This window comes from Pagrus pagrus (genome assembly GCF_965226575.1).
Source record: "Pagrus pagrus genome assembly, chromosome: 5".
Lineage (NCBI taxonomy): Eukaryota > Metazoa > Chordata > Actinopteri > Spariformes > Sparidae > Pagrus > Pagrus pagrus.
The window spans coordinates 22437905-22443832 of record NC_140189.1 but is presented as its reverse complement, the minus strand read 5'-3'; the positions used below and the strand labels follow the sequence as shown (position 1 = coordinate 22443832).

At 45.0% G+C, this 5928-nt stretch overlaps 1 long non-coding RNA gene across 1 annotated transcript; it reads right to left on the bottom strand.

The window, feature by feature from the left end:
• Positions 1–4988: 4988 nt before the first annotated feature.
• On the bottom strand, positions 4989–5675 carry LOC311257056. Its single transcript, XR_014622569.1, has 3 exons — positions 5539–5675; positions 5234–5318; positions 4989–5125 (listed from the first exon to the last, which is right to left on the bottom strand). It is a non-coding gene; the product is annotated as an uncharacterized lncRNA (long non-coding RNA).
• Between the last annotated feature and the right edge of the window lie 253 nt (positions 5676–5928).

Here is a 5928-nt window from a genome sequence, read left to right as displayed (position 1 = left end):
ATCAACAAGGCGGCTTCTGCGAAATTATTACAGAGAATTTTTACTGTCTTTTTAATTTTCAAGACTTTGATTTACGACATCCTGGAATGAACTTTGGCCGAAAAGCAAGAGCGCGTAGAAGTTAGATTTTCTTGGAGCGACTCGTCGACGTGCACTTGAAGGGTTCATCAGCATGTCCTGTTGCCGTGGTGCATAAACAGACGCATACACACAGACGGGTGCATGCAAACACATCCTGTGCAAAATAGACGACGACACACGCTTGAATCGCAGCCTTGGCAACTGTTTTTCTTTCTTTTTTTAATTAGAGCAAAAGATCAGAGAAATACCAAGTGTCAATACCGCCGAAAATGAGAATATGGCAACGGCGACCTTTTAGAGCTCCCTGATCTTTTATAATGTCAGGGATGGAGCATCTTGTTCTTTTCTGCCACAGGTTTCTGCCCCCTTACCACGCCTCCACATGGAAACACAGAGAACTGCAGACTAACAAGGACCAAAGCTATTTTTTTTACCTGCTATATTTAGTTTCCCCTCACTGGTGGAAATAACCAGTTGGCATCAGACGGGCGGCTGATCTCGACAGGTCCTGAACCCTCTCGTTAGACTTTTTAGTGGCTGTGCGGATACAACAGCAGGAAGACCAAATTATAAATAAATATTTCATGTTTGCTATGAAGTGCAGCTGTAAACACCACAGATTTGATGTCCTTGTAAAATTGCCACGATGCATGTTAATTTCCAAACATGAGCCAGAATAAAGCTTTGAAAATGTGGGCTGTGTGGAAAAAGACTTATCCCCTTGTTTTTCGCTCCTCTAATTGGATCCAGTTAGAGAACAACAGCGATGCTATGAGGCGCTGTTGCCACACTCGGCCCCGGCGGCCACGTGTTCCTCTCCCACATTCCCAAAGCAGCAGGCTGAGGATGAGATAAATCACCCAGCCTAGAGGCCCACTGGCTGGGATCATCTCTGTCTGTGCAGCCCTTCCCTCCTCTCCCATCCTGTGGATGAAGGTGTTAGCGGTTAGCGCGAGTATTAGCCTCGGGGTGTGGGACAAGGGAGGATTTCTGTGTGGCCGTGGTCAAGTGGAAGGCAGCCTTATCTCCTAATCCTGTTAAATAAATGGGCTGCATTTATGTTGTCAGTAGGCTAGAATAAAAAGGACAGGCTAAGAAGATATATAATAGCCTGTAAGATAAATGTGCTCTCTGCCCTTCTCTGTGGATGGGGGTGGAGGTGGTGAAATGATAGCAGGGGAACTCTCCGACCCTCCACCAGTGTGTTTGTTCTTCTTGTGAGCCACTTATGACTTAAAGCAACACATTTACACCATAAAAAAAAAGGACTTTATCTCCGTAGGCTCGGGAGATACTGTAGACTTTCTTGCTAACATGATAAGTGCAGCAGCTGGAGAAAAAGAGCCAGTGGAAGAGATAAAGATAACAACAGCAAGAAGGGCAAATTTATCAAAGGGCTGCATCAGAAAGATTGAGAGTGAAAGGAAAACACTGCAGTAAAGAGAAGCATTGATATGTGTGTGGTGTGTGTGAGCACTGTAACTGTTAGGTGCGTGCACGCGCTGCTCTATGTGTAAAGCTCGTACAGTATATATATGCATGCGTGTGTGTGTGTGAGTCCACGCCCGTGCCAGGGGAGTGGGTTGGCCTGGCTGTTGGCCTACGTTTGTTTAGCTGCGAATTCTTCCTCCTGATCCAGTGACTCACAGCCTGTGGCTTAGGCAGAGTTTGTGTGCCCAGAAAACACTAATCTGGAGCACACAGACCCGAGACCACAGCATCACTATTACTTCATCACTTTGAACGGACGCTGAGTTACCGGGAACACGAACAGGAGTGGGTAAGAGTGTAAACTTCGTCTGAGGAGGGTGGAAACTGCTTTGAGCATTGAGTTTGTTTGTGCATGCAAAATAGCTGAGTCGTGCAGAAGCCAATCATATCATACATCACGTCCAAACACATCATTTCGCTGATCTTTATAACGCACTTTTTTTTTAGCAATTTCCCTCCAGGACTCAAACCTCCTCCTGTCTTTGTTTGGGCTGAGGAGTCTGAGTTATGTCTGCTTTTGTGATGATGGCTGTAATATTATGGAAAGATATACGTCAAATCAACTGCATTGATGCTTCTAGAGCAAAAGCAGAACATTCTTTCATCAAGTACAGCTGCACGTCATCATCTGCCACAGAATAAGAAAACTGTTCAATCACCACGCAGTTAATATGTAACTGCATGCTGATGGAGACGATTGTATCATCGTTTGACTAACGATAGGGATGATAGGTAAGGGGAACCTGGCCTGTTTGGCGTCTCATGTGATCATCTGATTGGTCGTGTTTCTTGCCCGACTGGACTCATTGAAATGCCGCCAGTTTTATCGTTACGGAGAGAAAATAGTCACCAGAGTTTGATTTTCCTCCACAGAGAGGCAAAGTCACACCCCTGCCAGTGTGGCCTCATGGGACCTTTCTTCAGTCAACGTGGAGAGACAGATACATTTTTGACACCGTATGAATTATGCCATGAATTACACATGATGTTTGTCAATTTAAAAGATAATTTTGCAAGTCAAGTAAGTCGCAGTTTGTCATACAGATAGTAAAATACCAGTTTTGTGTCAAACTGCTCAGTGAGCTGCATCATCTCGCTGTGAGAGCTGAAAGTACCTTTTGCCTGTGGTCCAGCCTCCTGACCAACCGACCAGGGACGCAGTTCTGAGCACAGCGATGTCAACCACAGACATTATACCACTTTTTGTCAAGTGCAACCTGCCTCTCTTGCACTTTTATCTAAAATCGACGTGTTTCGAGCTCCCACATAGCAGCCGAGCTTAGTGCCGAAGTCGCAGTTCTTTCCGGTAATTTCCTAAAGCTAACAGTAACAGCGGTGAAACAAAGCCGGTCTGAGGAGCAGTCAGAACGGCGCGCTTGCTGTTGAGGCTGTGCAGCCAAAACTGTGAGTTGTAGTGCTCATGTGACTCATAATGTCCGCCCGCTGAATAAATAAAATATATTAGGAATGTATCATTATTTGGGAATTGCGCAACAGTTATGGGTGGAGCTAATGAGAGGGAGGGAGTGTAAAGGGAAGCAAGAAAATTTTCATTTATAAATAGTGTGTGAGAAACAGACTCTGGAAGGCCAAAGGGATACGAGGAGGGTGTGAGTAGCAGTACTGGCAGTACACTCCATTATTAGTGTGTGTGTGTGTGTGTGTGTGTGTGGGACCCAGATGGACTGCACTGAGGTTACTTGGAAAGAATAAAAGAGTCGTGTTACTTGGGAAATGGATTTGGGAAATGAAAAAAAAAACCTGTTGAATTCGCTACATTTTTTGAGAAAAAAAAAAACCCTTCTGCACAACATGTTGACGCATTGTTAGCTGTCAAACTTAATTTGCGCTGAAGTTTGGTTTGGATTGAAGAAAAGCAGGAGAAAAAGTTAAAGAAACAAAGAAAAAGAGACAGAGGAGAAACGTGAAAACTTATGTTTGTTTTACATTTCTTGCGTAGAGGAAAAGTTAAGAAGTAAAACCTCAACCCAGATCCATTTGCACACATTGCATGGATGCTTCGACCACACACATGCACACACACACACACACACACACACACACACACACACACACGCAAGGGTTGTTCGGTGTTATACAAGTGGCCAGCTGGGTAGAAATCAATCAGGTAAACTAGGTCAGGGGAGGAGAGGAGAGGGAGATGCGGGAGGTCTCAGAGGAGCAGGCCTTTGTTCCACATAGGAGGTGGATACAGAGAGATGCATCAACAAAATGCCTCTGGCCTTTCCCTAAGGTGCAGAGAAACACATCAGGTACCCGGTACGCGTCTGCGTATGATGCATGAACACATGTAGACACATCATTTTCTCCCATGTGTTTGGCGGTGCCCGTAGTGCAACACATGTGCGTCCACAGGTTACACAACATCTGATCTCTGCTCTGAGGCGATGCCTTCAGACGCTGAGCCCAGTATTACCGAGGCATTACCGTCCTGACCACTCCTTTTCCATGGAAACAATACGAATCCACTGCGCTGAGCCCCTTCCAGATAGACGGATGACCATGTTATGTCCTCAGTAACCCAATAACAGCACCACGCAACGCTCAGCAGCGTTGGATAAAATCTATTCAGAACCAATTCCTGTGTATCATTCCTAATAACTGGTGTTATTGCATCCGTTCGCCGGCATACATGGAGACATAATGAAGCGCAGAATCAAATCAATGAAATCCGCCCACTTCCATGTAACAGAGAAGACGCATTATAAGTTTACATGGTTATTCATGCTGTTCTTTCAATTATGCGCTGCCGTGTTCACAGGATTTATCAATATTTATTTTTAGCCGTTGAATTTTAAATCACAAGTTATATAATAATTTGATTATACATCGACACAAATGATTTTGCATCCTCAGTCTTTGTGTGTGTGTGTGTGTGTGTGTGTGTGTGTGAGACAATCTGCTTCTCCGCATGAGCTGCAGGGTAGTTCCATAAAGTTTAATTATATGTTGCATTCCCAGTGGAAAAGCTGAGATTAAACTAAATTAAATTGTGTTGGGGTGCATAAAATGTTTCTGCGCTGCGGAGGATATACACACGCTCGCACATAAGCGCACACACACTCCGAGGAAGCGTGCCCTACTACAAAACCAGCAGCAACCATGAACCACTTTACATGAAGTGAAAGTGGTTCTGGTAGCAAGTCTGGAAGCCATTTTATAAGTCTGTGTCGTGGCTGAAAACAGCTTCCTGTTACAGCTGATTGATGAGAGTAATCCAACAGAAAAGCCTGAACCAGAACTTTGCTGCTTTCAATGAATGTCACACAACTTCTTTCTTCATCAATAGGAGACTGAACGTAAAATCTTTTGTCCAGAATCAACGATGTTTGTTACCTGGCGGACCCAGAAGCAGAAACACAAAGGCTGGAGTTGAGTTTGACAGGTTTATTCTCACAAAAAGGGATTTTGATGAGGGCAGGCAGGTGATCAGCTTGAGCCAGGAGTCAGAGTTGGGTCGGTCACTTGGCTGCAGGAATCACAGGTGAAGGCAGTTGGCCTGATTGCTGAGCAGAGAGACGGCTGAAGGTTTCTGCACGTGAGCCAAGCAAAAAGACAATGACACAAAACATGAATGATCTACAAGGAATCCAAACAAAAAAAAAAATGATACTATACTTGATTAAAGCTTGAGAGTCACCGGATGAGACGGAACAATCTGGCACTGAAGAGAGGTGAAGACCCGGGTTATGTCGAGGCAGTTGACGAGTTGATGAAACTCTGTGCTGCAGCGGTGACACCACGCCCACAAGCACACACACACACACACACACACACTAGGGAGGATTAGGTGTGGGAACAGGAGGGGAAAACACAACAGGGAGGGAAGACAGGCAAAACAGTCACTTAATAACTTTTTAGTGTCATGGTTTTGGCTTTTGGTTAGTTATTTCCTGTTTTATTTTCTAATTTGTGTCCTGTTGTCACTTTCTACTTCCTGCTCACCTGTGTTCCCGGTGTTCTGGTTCCCTCCTGTGTTCCTGTGCTCCTCCCCCAGCCTGATCTTCCCTCTACACCTGTCTCACGTCAGCCTCGTTCGCACTGCCCTGCTCCCAGTGTCTCTCCGCCTCATCCCCCCGTTAGATTAGTCTGTTTTTAAGTCTGTGTCTTTCCCTCTCTCTTTGTTGGTTCGGCCTCACCTCAGTACTGTCTTTTCCCTGTCCTCGTGTGTTCCCCGTGTTCTGGATTTGTTTCCCCATCGCTTTCTGGTTTGCCTCCAGTTCTTGTATTTCTCTTTAGTTTTTTTTGGACTTCACAAAAGGCCTCTTATTGCTCCGACTTTGACTTTTGGATTTTGGACGTTGGATTATGTATTTTGGACTTTGGACTTTGCTT